Raw genomic sequence first — 18,996 nt, 5'->3', positions numbered from 1 at the left:
CCCCAGGGATGGGTGGTGGCTGCTGACCACCAGCGCCCTGTCACTCATGCCACCGGGTGAGCAGCCGTCGCTGGGCCCGGGACCTGGAGAGATTTCTTTGCGAAAGTGGACTAGGTTGGCTCTGATCTCCACGGTGTCACAGGCTGCAGGGAGGTTTGAAAGCCACAACCAAAGGCTAATGGCAAACACCAGCAAATCAGGCAGGAGGGGGCGTCTCGAGGGAGGCTGCTCGGGCCACCGCCAGGCCCCGATTTTGTTTAATATCCGAGTTAATGATCTAGAAGACAACAAATAGGTCGTGAGGAGGATCGGCAGGGGAGAGCAGCCAGTGGGCGGGCTCGCGGGCAGGCTGCGGTCCTGTGCTGGGACAGGGGAGGTGACAGAAATGACCTGGAGGGAAGATAAGTGACTCCCAAGCAAATTGAGATTCGGCTTGAATAAAACTGTAAGTGCCCCCGTCTGAGAAAGAAGAAAAACAAAACAAAAACCTCTGCCTGAATCAGATCTTTCCCCGAGCTGAGAAAAGCCAGGAGTCGAGACAGTGGCCACGTGTCGGGTGATGACAGGAGTCCCCCCTGGGCAAGCTGGGTGCTGGGGGTGTTTTCCAGCTGTGTTGGGGGGCGGGGAGGTGGAGAGCCGGTGGGCTTCAGCGCCCAGCCCGGATGCCCGCTCACTCCGAGGGGCCTCGGTGTTCACAGAAGGACGGCAGGTCCAGGGGCCCCGAGAGCCCCTCCAACACGGAGCACTCCGCCCACCGACTGGGGACGGAAGGGTCAGGAGGGCTGGGGAGCAGTGCGGACGGCCGGGGCAGCCGGGAGCAGACTCTTCCCATGAGGGGCCACGCGGCCGGGGCCCACCAAGCCCTTTGCCGGCCAAGGCGGAGATGAGGCCGGGCAACCGGAAGCTTGGCCAGAAGGTCGACTCAGGCCGCGAGAACAGCGCTGAGGCTTCCCTGCTCAGCCTATTCACTGCTCGGGCAGGAAGCGCAGCCGTCAGCCCCGGACACATGTGGAAATTTACTGGAACAGCCGCTTGGCGCTGCCTTGTGGGGCCTGGGTTAGTCAGCCACCGAAGCACACGTTCCCGCCGCCCGGCGTGCGGGGGCTGCAGGGGGCCTGCAGGGCGCGGGCAGAGCAAAGAGACTCCTGGGGGGCTGGGGCCAGGCCCCACACAGAAAGGACACCAGCAAAGGATGGACGGAGAGCAGGAGCCCACAGCACAGGGCAGGTGCATAGGCAGCAGGAAGGGCACAAGGGGTAGCTTTCCTGGGAGCAGGACCACCGAGACCAAGAGGCTTAATCAGCTCAACACAGGCATTAACCCTAATGCAACCAGCCCCCTACTCTGTGGCCACTTGCTGGGTGGGTGGGAGCAGAGCAACTGGGGGAAGCCTCTCACTAGGAGACCCTCAGGAGGCCTGCAAGGCTGGTCTTAGGCCTGGGAGTTAACATTTGCCATGAATTTCAAATGGGCAGCACCACTCGAATGACCTCTACTCTCTAGCAAATGACTCCTGTTCTCACTGGAAGTGACCTCCTTGAGGACAGGGAGTTTTTTTGGTTTTTTCATTATTGTCTCTGGGGTGCCTAAAATACTACATACATTAGATACTTAGTAATTATGTGTAGAATAGGTGAAGGATGGATGGAGAATAATGGATGGATGGATGGATGGATGGATGGATGGATGAAGGATAGATGATGGATGGATGGTGGATGGATGGTGAAATGGATGGATAGATGGATGAAGGATGGATAATGGATGGTGAATGGATGGATGAAAGGATGGATGGATGGATGGATGGATGGATGGATGGATGAAGGATAGATGATGGATGGATGGTGGATGGATGGTGAAATGGATGGATAGATGGATGAAGGATGGATAATGGATGGTGAATGGATAGATGAAAGGATGGATGGATGGATGGATGGATGAAGGATAGATGATGGATGGATGGTGGATGGATGGTGAATGGATGGATAGAGGATGAAGGACGGATAATGGATGGTGAATGGATGGATGGAAGGATGGATGGATGGATGGATGGGTGGGTGGGTGGATAGTGGATGGATGAAGGATGGATGGTGGATGGATGGATGGATGGATGGATGGATGGATGGTGGGTGGGTGGATGGTGGATGGATGGATGGATAATGGATGGATGAAGGATGGATGGTGGATGGATGGATAGTGGATGTATATATGAAGGATGGATGGTGGAAGGATGGATGAGTAAATAGATGGGTGATGGTATCTTGCTGTATCTTCAGCAATTCTTTCAACATCAGTCCCTGGACTGTCCCCCAACCATCCCTCCTCATCTCAGCCCCAGGAGACCCAATGAAGGACTGGGACTGAAAAGGGTCGCTGGAGGGTCTCTCAGCCAGAGCAAAGCACAGGAGACGCTAAAGGCGGCCCAGGAGGCTGGAAAGCCTCACCCAGCTCTCTCAAGGCTTAAATGAAACTCTCCACATGGAGGTACTTTGTAAACTGCACAGCGGTGAACACGTGCACAGTATTTGTGCTTTGTTCTCTATCCTGCAAAGTAAGCGGTACCCTCCTGCTCCTCCTAGTGGAATGCTTTGAGAGGGCAGCTGCTTGCTTTCCTCCCACAGTAGCCCCAGGATGTGGCCAGAACAGGTACTTGAGAAACTGTGAGTACCTTATTCTGTTTACAAGGGACAGCGGGCAGCTAACGAGAGGCTATTGACCACCTGGCACCTGCTGTGTCCGGGGACATCGAGTGACCGTAACGCATGGCAGCTCACGCTTTAGCTCCAATCACCAAATCCAGGACTGCCAGCCGGTGCTGCCCAAGGCAATGTCACCCCGCAGGGCCGAACACTCCCCTTTCCTGCACATAACAGCCAGGCCAGCCCCCTGGCTGTGACCGGGTCTTTACTGAGCTCAGGCCTGTGCCAAGTGAGGCCTCTGCACACCTGCTCATTTTCTCCACCCCACGCTGCCCTCTGAGGTGGGAAGGATGATTGATCCCATTTCACAGATGGGGAAACTGAAGCTCATGGACATTAAGTAGGCTGCCCAAGGCCTTTCTAACCAGTGGTGAAGCCAGGTGCCCACCAGAGCCAGGTGGCTCCAGGCTGCTCCCCAAATCAGCTCTGTCCTCAAAGGGTAATGTCTCCATCATGCTTTGAGTGCACCAAGAAGGGGTCTCAGATCCTTCAGTCTAAAGCCTCCTGGGGCAGGACGCCTGGGTGGTTTAGTGGTTGAGTGTCTGCCTTCGGCTCAGGGCATGATCCCCGGGGCCCTGGATTGAGTCCCACATCAGGCTCCCCGCAGGGAGCCTGCTTCTCCCTTTGCGTGTGCCTCTGCCTCTCTCTGTGTGTCTCTCATGAATAAATAAATAAATAATAAATAAATAAATAAATAAATAAATAAATAAATAAATAAATAAATTTAAATAAAAATAAAGCCCCCTGGGGTGACTGCTTTGAAAAGGGCCTTTCTGCCAAAAACCATCACTTCCCTGTACTCCCTGGCCTCACGCCCACCCATGCTCAGGACAGAGGGCAGGTCAGGGCTGCAGGACAAGAGCCCAGTGTTGCCCCAACCCAGGGAAGAGTCCTTCCTTGGGCTCCCAAAACCCCAACCGTCCTCTGCCTCGGACACCCCCAAAGGTGGGCAGAGAGGCAGTAGGGAGGGGCACAAGTTTGGGCATGTAGAGACGCCAGGGCTCAGCCCCAGCACATGAGGCCACCAACCAGCACCTCTTCACCCACAAGGCAATACCCTGAGAGCTGAAAAGTGCCATGCAACTGTGACAGCGCCCAGCACCCCACAGCACTGGGTCTTCCTGGCCAGCAGACTGCCTGGCCAAGAAACAGATGTCCTCACACTCAGCCAACCTGAGCACTGCAGAAAGAGTCCTCTCACGGTCCAGGCCCACATCACAGATGGGCAACCAGAGCCCCTGTAGCAGCCCTCCCAAGGGGCGTGTGTTCAGGAGGGGGACTGAGGCCAGGGCAGGCCCCATCGCCCATCCCCGCTGTGTCCAGCCGAGCGCTGTGCCCTGGTCTAGGGAGTGGCAGGCAGAAGGGTTTCCACACCCGGTTCCATGAACTCCAGGGTTGCACCCTATAGGTGCCCTCTCACCGTTGGGAGAGCAACACAGGTGGGCACTGGGCAACCGAGTTAATCACTCCGTCCCAACACGCAAGCTGGCAGCCACTCGGCAGCCAGCAGGGGCAACTGAGGGGACAGATCAGTAGTCTCCGCGACAGGTATTAGCAAATTCATTACCGAAATTAACTCTCCCCCAAGCAGCTGAGATCAAGTTAAACAAAGACGTGTTGAATGGGTGGTTGACTCCTTTTCCCCATCCCCGAGTGCCAGGCCTGACGGGAGCGGGATGGGAAGCCCTGAGCCCTCTCCCACGGCCTCCTCCTCCTCTGTCTCCCGCTCAGCACTGGAGGGGTGGTGCCTGCGGGCCAGGGCTCCGCTGCGTACTCCCCGGTGCCCAGCTCCTGTCTTGCCTACTTGAGCCTTTTCTTTCTTCTACTTCTCCCCTTGAAAAATCAAGTAGGATGCATGTCGGGTTGAGCTGGATGCTGGAGATTAGATGGCATCTGTCTGGACATAAATAATTTACTGCTTGATGGTCAGGGGGAATTTAATTAGCTCTTGTTCTCCTGATAGAATCAGCCCACCATTGCTAAAACATTTCACTCCGAATTAGTCTGAAAGGGGCCAACAAGGCAATGCTAATTTTATACACATGGCGTCCCCCGCAGCTTCTGAAAATACACACCCAGCACTAGCACCACCCAGCGTTGCTGCCGCCTGGGTGTCTGGGGGCGCAGGATGAAGTCCAAGGAAGGTGGGCCACAAGCCGGCCGGGGAGAGGGGAGCTGGGGAAGGGGTCACGGCCCTACAGCCTCCCGTCCAGGGCTTGGCTCCTCTCCTCTCCTCTCCTCCTCCTCACACACTGGGTAAGAGTGGCTCGGGGACCCCGGTGATGAGATCAAGGGGGAAGGAGCCCAGGCGAGGGGCTCACCCCACCCCTGGTGTTCCAGCAGCAAAGACTCAACAGAGCTGCACTTTTTTTCCCTCTGCAGAGCCTGGCTCTGCTGGATGCCAGCCTCCCCACCTGCCTGGGGAAATCACAGCTCAGATTAGAACCTGAAGATGAGGCCCTCTGCCAAGCGGCGCACGCCCACTGCCTCCGCGGGGGCCCAAATGTGGCAGCGCGGGGCGGGGAAGAAGGGGAGCGAGAAGGCCCTCACTTGTCCTGAAGTTCCCTTTAAGAACATCTGAAATGAAACGGATCTCGGAAAACAAGCTGACGGGATCAATAGCCCACAAAAACCACCACAACAAAAAGATGCTTTAAAATGTGGGAAACGTAGTCAATGGGTCTTTGGGAAAAAAAAAAAAAAATCGAAATCTCCAAGAAATGTTCAGTGAGAAGGAAGAAAATGAACAGGCCAAAGGCTGACTCATCCGCTGAGCAGAGACTGTCCCCGTCAGAAACCGAGGCCGGCGAGGCAGGAAACACAGCGGCACGGGCCTACCCCGCGCACTCCCCCCGTGTCCCCACGGCCCACGGCCCTCTGCGCCTCTGAGGAGGAAGACAGGCTGTTTCTCCCTCTGCCCCACAGAGGACACCTGGTCCCACGGCACGATTTATAGAATATGGGTTTCACCACAGCCCTGCCAGCACCGCGTGTTCACATTTTTTAGTCCCTGCTAATACGATACGGGGAACGGGGTGTCCCGTCACACAGGTGGGTGAGGGTTTGATCACTGGCGCAATTAATTTTCTTTCCACACGGAGGATGAATGGAACGTATCTTCTTTAGCAAAGTGTGCTCTTTCTCGGCACCTTTTTCCCCGTGGAGTGAAACCAAGACATTCTTCAACTGACCGTCTGAATCCCCCGCTGGCCTGGAATTCAGGTCAGAGAGCCTGCCTTTTCTGTCTCCTTGTCCAGCGCACGCTCACCATCAGGGGCGGCACTTAATAAACACCGGGGCGGCCCAAACAGGGGGTGGGGTGCAGGAAGTGAGCGCTCTGATCATGAAAGCCTTCTCCATGTGGACAAAAGGAGAGGATGGGACACTCAGGAGAAAAACACCCGAGGATAAATAAGCACCCACCACGTGCCCGACCCCTGACACTCCACGAGCCTCTCTGCGTTCCCACCGTGACCCTCAGCCCCCGTACAGATGGAGGACCCCCACCCCACCCCTGCTTCCTTGAGGTCAATGACTCACCCAAGGGCACCCGACAGCCAGCATTTTAACCCCCAGGAGGTGGACTCTGGCTCTTGCCCTGACGGGTCCACAGCCCAAAGCCCGTCTGGCTCCGGGCTAGGTGGCTCCAATCTGACCTTCTGTCTTTCCCTGTGTGCTCCGGGCCAAACAAAGGGACACAGTCCCCGCTATCAGGAACCCCCGTGTGGCATCCACCACACAGGGAGGCGAGGGCCACCGGAGGGTAACTCAGCCTTTCCAGCAATCAAGGAAATGCAAGTGAAAACCGGGCAGGGTAGCATCTCCATCTACCAAACCCAGGGAGACAGCTTCTAAAGACATGAGCCGAGCCGGCCGGCGGACGTGCCAGCACGGGCTGATGGACGCACGGTAGCGACGGGGGCAGACTTCCTGCAGGACCCCTCAGCGGAGTTTTCCGGGAGCCCCTACAAATGTTTGTGTTCCTTGAACCCAGAGTTCTACTTCTAGGAATTGATCCCACAGAAATAATCAGAGGCACAGACCAAGATTTATGTACAAGGAAGTTAATCACAGATTATTTATAACATGGAAAAAACTGGAAACGGCCCAACCAGCCAACAGTCTGGGAAGGAGGAAGCAAATTATGAATTTGCAGGACATCCGTGCAACAGACTAGTCAGCAGTCACTGCAGATCGTGGTTTTTGGGGATGCTTAAAAATATACAGCGGTGCTCACCACATAATATCAAATGAAAACAGGATACAGACTATATATAAACGTCATCCTGACTTTATTTTAAAATGCGTATTTTTAAAAAGACTAATAGGAAATATATTGAAACATTAAAATGGTTATCTCTGGGTACAAAGATTAAAGATTACGGCTAGTTTTTGTTCCCATTATTATATTCTTTTGTGTGCTTTTTCTATTTTTTTTTTTTTTTACAAAGAGAAAATATTTACTATAATCACAGAAAAGAATATCTTTTAAGGAGCAAAGGATGAATTTAGCACATCATGTGTTTGGCTGTGGGATTCATTCTGGAAGCTTACTCGACTCTTCAAAGTCCTTTTTAAAGTGAGGCATAAAGATCTGAGGACAAGACCCCAGCAGTGCTCTAAATGAGAAAGCAGAGAGCAGAGTCTCCTCCTTTCTTTTGCAAACAGTACTTCTACTAATGCAACCTAAGGCCACTCTAATTTCTGAGGCAGCCCTATCACACTGCTGGCTCACATTGTGGCTAAGTCTTATATTTCCCACCACTTAGCCCTGTTTCACCCACTGCAGACTTAGAGAGCTTGACCATTCAGACCCAAATAAAGTACTTCCAAATTATTCCTACTGAACTATAACTGGCTGGATTCAACCTATCGTTCTAACTGCTGAGGCACACGTAGATCCTGGCCTGCCCATGAAATGCACTCACCACTGCTCCCAGCTTTGTGTTACCTCCAAATTTCATGACTGTGCCACGCGTCCCCACCTGAGTCACCAACCACCGTGACGAGCACAGAGAGGGGAAGAGGGTGATGACGGAGCCCTACGGCACATCACCCGGACCTCCCTCCACGCCTCACCACGCTTGTTAGACCAGCTCCCATCTCCCGTTCAGCCAGTTAGGAACTTTTTTTTTTAAGATTTTGTTTGAGAGAGAGAGGGAGAGAGCACAGAAGGGGAGCAGCAGAGAGAGAGGGAGAAAAAAGGCTCCCTGTGGGGAGCCCGATGTGGGACTCGATCCCAGGACCCGGGGGTCACGCCCTGAGCTGAAGGCAGACCCTTAACCCCTGAGCCACCAAGGCGCCCCCTGATTTTGAACACAGATATGTGAAAATGCGTCATGCTCCGTATTTGAGCCTGGCCCCTTCGGGTCTGGGATCTCCCACCCGTCCACCCCAAGAGCGGGCCGAAGCCAGTCGTCCCCAGTGGTCCCCTCTCTGCTGCCGCCACCCCTCACGCCGGAGCCACTCCCAGGCATCTGCAGGAAAAGTAGGGAGGCCCAGAGTGCGCCTGAGCCCCGCGCCCATCGGTGAGCCGGACTCCCCGGGCGGGAGAAGAGCCTGAGGTTTACAGCAAAGCCTAGGGCCAGACCCCGAGAGGGCCGGGCTTCCCATTTCACGCTTCCAGCCACGATGCCACCTGAAAACCAGCACGCCAAGGGGGCCTTCTGTCTCTGTGATGCACAGAATCTGCGGGCTCCTGGGACGCCCGCGCCTATATCTGACCCACCTGTGGGCCCAGAGGGCTGTGGGGGCTGTGAGGGCTGGGCCTGCCCTCCGTCAGAAGCGGCACCTGCGGTTCATGCACCCGTGGGCCCCCGGCACCAGCAGGTGCTCCACGCGGGACACCAGCGGAGGGCTTCAAGCTCCCACCCTGTACTGAAAGCTTCACTTCGTCTTAATTAAATTTCCTGGCTTGTCTGCACCTGTTTCCTTCTTTATAAAACGAGGCCACACATGCCCACCTCATGGTCCCCTGTACGGACTCCCCGAGTCCCGGCAGGGGGAGGGCTGTCACAAGGTATCCCCCGGGGACTCCGTCTCCAGGCTCTAGGCTCACTCCAAAGAAGGGCTGGCCGGGTCGGTTCTATAGAGAAATCCCACTTTTCTTCTAATTCGACAAATTCAGGATTTGAAGATCAATTTGAAATTCCTATGTAAGAACCCACCTGATCCTTCCCTCTGCAGTTCGCAGACCGAATCAATGATGCAAAAGCCTGGATGCTCCTGGGACGGCGTGAGCCCTCCTCTAAATGGCAGGCACACCGTGTGCACTTGCACTGCGCCCGTGGTGAGGAGGGAGGCCCGCGTCCCTAGAGACCTCTCCACCAGAGCTGCAGGCCCCCCACACCAGGGGCACAAGGCCACCCGTCATCTGGGAAACAGCACCGGGACCCCAATTCCGACACTTCACGTGAACAGGTGCACTCAAAGTACAAACCTCCTATTCCTTTGCCATAGTCTCCAAAACCAAAACCTTTCCTGGCCTTTCCCACCTGCCTCCACAGCAAAAGCCGGGGTGAAGGGCCACCTGCCCACACCACACACCCTACAGTCCCAAGGGGCCACTCCTCATCAAGGCTGCACAGACGCAGGCTGACTCCCCACCTCTGCTCCATCAGAGCCCTCCATCTGAAAGCGGTGATCCCTAACCCAGAACCCTGCACCCTGCTCTTCAACCACCACCCAGAGCAAGCCTGTCAGGCCCCCCAGGCCTGCTCCCTAGGAGGTGGCTGAGTGAGTAAAGTCCACTGTCCTACAGGACAGAAAATGGATTGGTGGGGGCCCGGAGCTGGGGATGGAGGTTCTTTTTGGAGGGAGGACAAGGTCTAGAAAGAGGTGGTACTGATAGTTGGACAACCAAGTGTATGTATGTCATGCCTGAACTGCACGACATAATTGTGAAAACGGCACATTTTATCTTACACATATTTGACACAATAAAAAATATTTCAAGGAAAAAAAATACAGTGGGATACAGTGAGGTTTCCTAGCTGTCCTTGGGAGCCAGCGTGTGGCCAGGGTGGCTGAGGAGAAGCTCCTGGAGCCCCCCAGGGCCAGTCCCACCTCGTGTCATCCACATTGCCATAGGTGTTGAAATTTCATTCCTTTTCCTGGCTACATTCTATTCCACATCTCGTTCACCCATTCATTCATCAGTGGACACACAGGTCGTTTCCACCTTGGGCTATTGTGAATGATGCTGCTGTGGACTTGGGTGTGCAAATGTCTCTTTGAGACCTTGCTTTCAATTCTTTTGGGGATACGCCAGCAGATTTCTCTTTAATCCATCAACCTGCATGGATTCCATTTGCTGTTGCCTTAGGGGTGCCTGCTGCAAACACTGTGCCAGATGTACGAAATTCTGATGTCCAAGGTGAACTTCTAAGGATGTTGAAATGGATGGATGGAGGGCGGAGAGGGAGGGAGGGAAGGGCAGATGGAGGGAGGGATGGATGAATGGAAGGAAGAGTGGATGCATGGAAGGATGGAGGGAGGGAGGAAGTGAAGGAGGGAGGGATGGATGGAAGGAAGGGTGGATGGAGGGAGGGAGGGAGGGAGGGAAGGGTAGATGGGTAGACAGATGGAGGGAGGGAAGGACAGAAGGGTGGAGGGATGGATGGATGAATGGATGGAAGGAAGGAAAATAGATGAAAGAGTAGATGGATGGATGGAAGAGGGAGGGAGGGAGGGAAGGAAGGGTGGGTGGATTGATAGAGGGATGGGGGAGGAGGGAAGGGAGGGAGGGATATAAGGGTGTATGGGTAGAAGGATGGGTGGGTGGGTGGATGGATGGATGGATGGAGAGACACCATTACAACCCCACTCCTTGACCCCTCTTTCCCCTAAATGACTGGCACAGGCAGTTTAAAAATTTCTGAGTCGTCAGAACTTCCTGCATCTCAAGTTTTCTGTGTGAATGATGTTTCCGCCAACAGCAATGACTGCCGCTGGCTTCCAAGCCCTCCTGCCCCTCAGAACCCACCTAGACAGCATTTTCAAAGTGGCACTTCCCATGCTCCACCCAGGACCCTGCCCCCACAGACAAGGATGGAGCCCTGCAGTCTGTTCTGGTCCTGGGCTCTCAGATGGCTCTGGGGATCAGCCAGGACTGGGCACCCCTGGGGTATGCCTCACTGCTCCCCAGGAGTGGGCCTGCCTGTGGGCCTGGCTGCTTTGTGTGGCTTGCAGGAGCGTGGGCTGCTTTTAAAAAAATAGAATGTTATGTCTTAGGAAGGATGGAGAAACCTGTAAATCGCAGATAAGAGACTCTGGCTGATAGACCAGGAGGGGGCCCAGTGGGGGTGTGGGGTGGGGAGGAGAGGAATTTTCTATAAAACAGAAGCAGGGGGAGGGAACAGAGCCAGGAGTGCTATGATGAAGTTAAGCTACTTGGTGGTTATTGTAATGCTGTTCCACATCCCTGCCCGGGCCCAGGTCATGGACCCGCCAAAAGGATGCTTCCCATTACTGCCATCTTACCTTCTGGACTGATGGTCTGGTGGCATCAGGTATCCCAGATTCTTAAGGAATCCCGGGGGTGTCCTGGCATCTCTGAGTTCTCTAAAGTGATTGGCACTGTGGTTTCTAAATACTCATCCCAAAACAGGAAAAACAGTACCATAGGTGCCTGTCTCGGGACCAAAGGCAAACTGTGGTCCTCACTGAGGAACTGGCTCCATCGGCCCCGCTGCGTGGCCTCAGCACCCCCCAGCCTGCTGGTCTGAGGTCGTCTCCCTCACTGGCCAGACACCTTCATTTATATCACATAGCAGGTGCTTCTCATCCCGTTTTGGGCTTCCCTGCTTCCTTGTCCATCTCAGAAACTCTGACTGAACCTAAAGTGTATTCGAATAACTCTATCAGGTTGTATTATGCCTGGAGTCTTAAATTTGTGATCTATATTTCTGGGCTGCCCAAATAGCACTGCATTTTCTCTTGCTGCCTGTTGTCAGGTGAAAGCTGTTGCTTAATTGGGGTTCAGGAAACACAGTCAAGGATGGAGGTGTGTGGACACGCTTGCAGGGCCCAGGGCCTTCCTCTGGCCCCTAGCAGTCCAGCCCAAAGACCCCTTGCTCCCCGGGTGGCCTGGCCCCATCTCCCCCAAGAGGAACCAAAACTCACAGAGGCCTGGGGAGAGTGGAAAGCCCTCACTCCCATCTCCCAGGGACAGAATGAGCGCCCAGGCCTGCACCCCAAGGGCAGCGTCCCAGCCGGGGGGGGCGGGGAGCAGAGACCGTGTGGCCACCCCTCCAGGAAAGCAGCATGCAGCCCAGTGTCTACAGCTTGTTCTTCCAATAGCCATTTACTCAACAGCTACTATGAGCCAGAACCAAAGATCCAGTGTTGACAATGACATCTGCATCCATCTCCACACCTCCAGCCCATTCTTCCCTCCAAAGAGTGCTTTTTGGGCAAAGCACATTTGGTCATATCTGCTACTTGCTTCAGTCCTTAATTTAATCCATCAAATACCTCTTGGAGCACAGAGGCCGACTTCACTCCCATTGGCCCTCACACGGGCCCCTCCAACCTGTGGCATGCCCACCACCCCTTCTTGGGGTCCCTGAAGGCACTCAGCCACGTCAGGGAGGCTGGGATGGGGTCTGGCAGGGATGGGGCTGAATCAAGCTCAAAACCCCGGCAGCCAGGGACCCTCCTGTCAGGAGGCAGTCTTGAGTAGGTGCCCAGCGCTCTAATGTCTGCTCGTTGTCTTAAGAGTTAACAAGGGATGAGGGACGTCAACCTGTCTTCTCTATCGCCTGCAGCAGTTTCCAGACATGGGGGTTTCTGGCGCCCCTCCCTAGGTCAGCTCCAAGGCCTGGGACAAGGAAGGGATGGAGGAGAGCAGAAAGCTTACCAACAGTGCGGCTGCCTCACCAACAGTACTGTCCACCCGTGTCAAGGAGCCAACACAGCCAATGAAAACACAACACGGCCAGCTGAATTTGAACTCCGGACATACACATATACATACACAAAATAAAACACCTTTAGAGGAAGTATGTCCCATACAACACTGGCAATACTTGGGATATACTTACTCCTTTCTATTTTTTTAAGATTTATTTATTTTAGAGAGAGAGCATGCAGAGGGGAGAAGAGAGGGAGAGAGAGAACCTCAAGCAGACTTTCCGTGGAGCACAGAGCCCAAGGTGGGGCTCGATCTCATGACCCCAAGATCACGAGCTGAAACTGGGGGCCAGACACATAACCGACTGTGCCACCCAGGTGCCCCTGGGATACACTTATTCAAAATAGTATTTATCTGAAAATCAAGTTTGCCTAGGCATCCTGGATTTTATGTGGCACCCTTCACCCCCATGGCGTGTGGCCTCTTCCCCCACCATGCCAGGGCCACTTCCCCCTTCTCTCTGACTCCTCTCCACTGTAGGGTCTTGGAGGGCAAGCCGGGCCAGGCCACCCTGGAGCTCACCCTCCCTCCCAGAGGGCCATAAGGAGCTCTAGGACAGGAAGCAGAGATGCCCCAAGTATTTCCTACTCCCCCAGACAGATGAAAAGGAGAGAGAGAGACAAAGGCCTCGAATAAAGAAAGGCAGGGGAGGCCTGGCTGGTGGGATGCTGCGGGCCACACACCTGCCTGGGAGCAATGGGGGGCCAAGGTATGGCCTGAAGCTTGGACGCATCCAAGAGCCTCTTGCAGCCCAGCCAGGGCAGAGAGGCCTTTCATGCTCCTAGCAGCAAGCGGGAGGACAGGGCTCCTCCCCCAGCGGGCCAGAACAGGCACCTGTCCCTTTAACGGGCCGGCTTCTTGTGCTCCCACAGCTGTGGCCACCCCGTGTGAATGGCTGCTGGAGAGAGGACCACATCTGGGATTTTCCAAAGCAATGATTCAGCCTGGATGTGTTCAGAAACCTCACCTCAAGTCTAAGTGATTATTTCCGCCTTCCCATCTTCCTCTGGAATGTTCCTTCCCTCTCCCCTCCCCCCCGCATCACCTGACTCCTATCCCCACCCTGGTTCTGGTTTTCTTTATGAATCTGCCAGCAGGAGAAGCCAAAGCAGAATGAAGGGGAATGTGCACCAGCTGGAGAAAGGCAGCATCTCCTCCCCCCGGGGGCCAAGGACAACATTCTCTAGGAACAAACAAGACTGCGGGGGTGGGAAACCAGGCAGAGAAAAGAAACACCAGCTCCAGCCACTCCAGCTCCCGAGGAAAGGGTGCGGGCCCCCCGGGGACCTGCTGCCCATGAAATACGTATAGGGTTCCAGGGAACAGAATGAGCAAGAGAGCGATCCAAAAGGAGGCATCAGAAGGTTGTTTAAAATCATTCCCGTGTTCCTTTAACAGTAATTTCCTGAGCAGCTACTATGCGGGTGCTGGGCTAACGGTGGTGAGCAAGATGGGGGAGGCTCCAGCCTCCTGGGCTGGCCAGCTGAGTCCTTCTCAAACTGCAGTGTGTCCCCAAAACCACACAGGGATCTTGTTAAGGAGCAGATTCTGAGTCGGCAACCTGGGGCGGGGCTCAGATTCTGCATCTCTGGCCAGCTCTCAGATGGACGGATGCGGGGGCCTGAGGACCACGCTCTGAGTAGCGTGCTAGTCGCCAACTTTGCATCCTGGCAGCTCCTGAGGGGTTCTGAAAACCCAGATCCCGCCCACAGAGGTTCTGACCTATTGGCTGAGGTCGCGGCCTGCTTGACCGGGATTCTGAAAGCACCTGGGTCAAGATCTGCTGCTCTAATGGGAAACTGTGGTTCTTTAAACAGCGCACCAAGCTCTTCGTTGTCGCATGTGGCTGTGGAAGATATGCAGAGGACAGGGATGGAGTGCCCTGAGGACTCTGGGAAGGGGTCTTAAGTCCCACATTCTGAATGAGTAGATGTTGGGGTGACAGCATGCCAGAACAGGGCTGGGGACAAAGGGAACCAGGTCGGCAGAGCCCTGAGGCTGCAAGGGCAAGGTGCCGGCCCAGGAGGACAGGGAGCTGGAGTCTCAGAAATGCAGGGAAGAAGCTTGAGGTGCAGAGGATGTGGGGGGGCCAGGCGGGGAGGGGGGCCTGGCGGGGAGGGGGGCCTTGTGGAGCTCCAGCCATTTTCCCAAAGCTGTGGGAGCCCCTGGAGAGGCTTGGAATGCAGGAGTAACACAATCAGATTTACTTTTTAGAAGGTATTACTGACTTCAGCTTAGAGAACCGGGCTGAGTTGCACCAGAAAAAGAAAGAAAAGAGTGTTATGTGTCTCCATCACTCACCCTTCGAAAAAGACAAGTCTAAATGAGGCTAAAGCCTGCAGAACTGAGGTGCCTCGTCTTCAGGCCAAGATGAGGTGAGGTCACTTCCAGATTCTGGGAAAGAGAGGAGCCCCTCCAGCCCCATGGCTCAACCATGAGAAACTTCAGAGTTGCCAGCCTCCAAAATCAAGTGGGCAAAGTCCTAAAATAAATCTCTTGATATGGATAATGATAATGATACAGATTATAAATTATATAGATATGGATGGGGTAGGGATGGAGGTGAGGAGGGGGTGGGGATGGAGGTGGCATGGGGATGCGGAGGGAGGTGGGAGTCGAGATGGGGGTGGGGTGGGGATGGAGTTTGTGGGTGCAGATGGAGATGAGGTAGGAGTATGGATAGAGGTGGGGTGGGGGTGGAGGTGGGGGTGCAAATGGAGGTGAGGTGGAGATGGAGGTAGGAGTGCAGATGGGGGTAGAGTAGGGATGGGAAGGGAGATGAGGTGGGGATGGGGAGGGAGGTGGGGTGGAGATGGAGGTGGGGGTACAGATGGAGATGAGGTGGAGCTGGAGGTGAGGTGGAGATGGAGGTAGGGGTATGGGTGTGGATGGGGATGGGGGTGGGGTGGAGAAGGAGGTGGGGTGAGGTGGGGGTGGGGATGGAGGAGAGGATGGACACTGTGATCATCCAAGCACCCACTTCCCCATCATTAAAATGGGGTTCATGGAAGCCCCAATCCAGGCCCCACAGGCCTGAAGAGCATGGAGGGGAATTCAAGCCTGTAGAACCCACACACCAGCAGAACCTTCCGACTGGAAGGTCCCATCCCAGGCCCCATGGCAGCTTCAGACTCAACACCTAAGAGATGACCTTGATTTGATGAGGCCATTGGGAGCTAGTGCAGAAAATGTCCGTCTTCCCACTCCCAGGATTTAAACTCCCCCAAAGTTGGACTTCCCAACAGAAAAGCAGGAAATGAGAAACACATGTGGGAACCTAGTAGCATGTAGGGTGCCGAAGAGACTAGGTTCTACCTAGGGTTCCCTCAGCAGGGAAGCAGCAGGACCCCGAAGACGGAAGAAGGTGACCTACCTGAGTGGACGCAGCAGGGCAAGAAAATGTCCTCCAGGGACAAGGAGCACCGTCCGAGACGGTCTTTGAGCTGATGACTTACTTATCATCAAACTTGAAGCAATGAACTCAACTAAAAACCATTTTAATGTTATTACATAGCGGCACGGGGGGGTGGTGGCGGAGAAAGACCTCTTGTATGTCGAGTGCCAAGGTCCAGTGGTAAGAGGCAAAAGTTTCCAAAAGCACAGTGTCAAAAGCGATAGGCACGTGGTTTGCCAATTAAGATCCCCCTTGCCGGCGCACACATCTTGTGGCTTATCATTTCTGCCTGTTTCAGAGTTGGCTCCCGCTCCTGCAGCAGCTGGTCAACCCGCCTCCTCCCTGGAAACCCAGAGAAGGGGAGGCGGGGGCTGGGGAAAGGCAGGGGGAGACCGGCCCCAGGGAGACTGGAGGATAGTGCTCTCTGGACCAAAGCAGCGTTGTGCCGAAGAACCCTTTGTGTCAAAGCTCTGATGGCCAGCGTAGGTCCCCCTGGCACGAGGGTGGCTCTGGACCGCTGCCACAGGGGATGGATCTGCAGGGACCGCTGTGTAGACCCAGCATGGGCGGCAGTGCCCACAAGCTCCTAAAAATAAGCATCCGTTCAGCTCGGGATCCTGCTGCCCCTCCACCTGGCCCCAGAGTGTCCTCACTTCCTGGGACTGGGAACTGGCTGGCTTGCCAGTGGGCAGGAGGCGAATGGTTGGAGAGGGTTTGTGGGCAGGGGGATGGTGTGGGAACTCGTCCAACAGAATGGGCCACTTGCTGCGCTCCCCTCTCGTCTCCCCCACCCACCAGGGATTTCGGCAATGCCAGAGCAACCACAAAGCCCAGGGAAATCAGAAGCTCTGTAACCATACCAGCCTTGGGGAGTGCCAGGCACAAGTCCTATCCTCAGATAACTCCTGGTTAGTTGGGGATGCCAAGCAGGCAGATGGCCAGGTACACAGCAAGCTGTGTGAACACAGCACTCCCTTCCCCAGCCTGAGGCCCCCTGGGCTTCCGATACTTGCCTTTCCTCCTCTGCGTGGCCATAGTCAGGGAGGTGGCTCACTCGGGCTGTGTGCACACAGGACTGTCCCCTTCCCTGGATGCACTAGGTGAAGGCTAGGACACGTCAGCCATCCTGGGGCCCTCTCTGGACCAAAAACGCTGCACACTGACAAGCTTTTCCCACATCCTCAATGGAGACTGTTTGCTAAGGTGTCACCTGAATCCATAACATCTATGGGAAAGGAAGTTCCTAATAATCGTAGGGGCGCCTGGGTGGCTCAGGTAGTTCAGTGTCCTACTCTTGATTTCAGCTCAGGTCTCAATTTCAGAGTTGTGAGTTCAAGTCTTGCACACGGGTCCACGCTGAGCATGGAGCCGGCTTCAAAAATAATCATAATTGGCAGCCCCAGTGGCACAGTGGTTTAGCGCTGCCTGCAGCTTGGGGCATGATCCTGGAGACCCGGGATCGAGTCCCACATCTGGCTCTCTGCATGGAGCCTGCTTCTCCCTCTGCCTGTGTCTCTACTTCTGTGTGTGTGTGTGTCTCTATGAAGAAATAAATAAAATTTTTTTAAGAAAAGATACATTTTTAAATAATCATAAAGTGACACAAACCTATACACATTTCTTCTGGAAAGCTGAGGGATAAGTGGCTGGTGTATGACTGGCTTAGCTTGTAATGCTGACCGACTGGTGGATCATTCCACCCTTCTCTCGGCACAGGACCTCTACCTGTGGCTCACCCCATCACCTCATACTGCTATTTGCACAGCTGTGGTCACACCGGCTGCAAACACCCTGGTTCCTAACACCCACCAAAGACCAGTGATCTAGAGGGACCCTGTGCCTTTAGACTCCCCCGCCTCCAGCTGCCATCAGAGGAGATCCAACACCACTTCCTCTTCCTGTGACCCTGGCCTCCTGGGCCTCAGTTTCCTTCCTGTCAAGCAGGGTCAGTGATGTGTACCTCACTGGCTTGTTTTGGGACCCACTGAGCTTCCCTGACACATTCATTCACTGACCTCAACCAACTGCTGAGCCCTTCGGGAGCAGGCCCCAGCCGGGGGTCTGGAGACACAGTGAAGACTAAGACCCCTGGATTTACAGAGGGCAGATGGATATCAAATAATGCACTGCAGTGACTGCATTGCTGCTGCAGTCAGAGCTACAAGGGGACCTATAAGGGGTTTGGGAAAAGCTAACTGGGACCCCTGGGTGGGGGCAGTTGAGGAATGCTTCCTTAAGGAGGTGACATTGCAAGACTGGGTTGGGACTAGTGACAAGGTAAAGGGACAGAGAGGAAGGTGAACACTCCAAGCAGAGGGAACCATCTGTGCAAAGGCCCTGAGGCAACTTTCTGAGGAACCGCAAGACGAGGAGGCAGGGTGGCTCCTGGAGTGGCTGCTGAGGTCAGCCACAAGAAGCCTCTACGGATTTCCATCTTTATCCTGAGAACAGTGGGAAGCCATTAAAGCATGTAAGCCATGAATCAGTATGATCAGATTTGCATTTTTCAAAGATGCTCTGCCCACCCCACCCCCAATCCACTTCCCACTCTGTAGCCAAAGCCTGTGGAGGCAGGTGGGAGGCGATGGACACAGCCAAGGCTCTAGGAGGCTGTTCTGTGGGAAAGGGGAGAAGCAAACAGAACTGGAAAGAGAGAGATGATGGGTAAGTTGTAGGCTGCTGGCCTGTACGAATGGGGAAGGGGGTACAGAGCTGCCATCATCGAAAATGGAGAGGACCAGGTCTGGGCAGAGGCCTCCACGTTTGGACTGGTCAAATCTGGAGAGGGTACAGGAAAAGGCCCAGGCATTCAGACGTAACGCAGGAGAGGACCCCATGGTGTGGTGGCTGCTGAGCTGGCACAGTCGAGATCTCAGCACAGGGACAGCAGGGGGAGAGGGTTATGGCACAAGGAACCCCCAACAGGGGACAAGCTGGGGAAGCAAGCGTGGTGTGGACAGGCGAGGGCAGTGGGCCCCGAGAAGGGAGCACTG

The 18,996-nt window shown here is 54.8% G+C and overlaps 1 protein-coding gene across 12 annotated transcripts in view; it reads right to left on the bottom strand.

The window, feature by feature from the left end:
• The window catches only part of RBFOX3 (RNA binding fox-1 homolog 3), a 407,797-nt gene that overhangs the window by 367,035 nt on the left and 21,766 nt on the right, over nt 1-18,996 (bottom strand). The window contains exon 1 of one of the 12 annotated variants that reach the window (XM_072746489.1): nt 15,983-16,475. The exons of 5 other annotated variants lie outside the window; for them this stretch is intronic. The gene's annotated coding sequence lies outside the window, so the exon portion shown is untranslated. Of the gene's footprint in view, nt 1-15,982; nt 16,476-18,996 lie in introns of those variants that run through there. 6 more of the 12 variants (XM_072746485.1, XM_072746487.1, XM_072746480.1 and 3 more) reach the window with 6 other exon arrangements.

This window comes from Vulpes vulpes, chromosome 2, assembly GCF_048418805.1.
Source record: "Vulpes vulpes isolate BD-2025 chromosome 2, VulVul3, whole genome shotgun sequence".
Taxonomy (NCBI): Eukaryota; Metazoa; Chordata; class Mammalia; order Carnivora; family Canidae; genus Vulpes; species Vulpes vulpes.
This window is presented reverse-complemented; position numbering and strand designations above follow the sequence as displayed.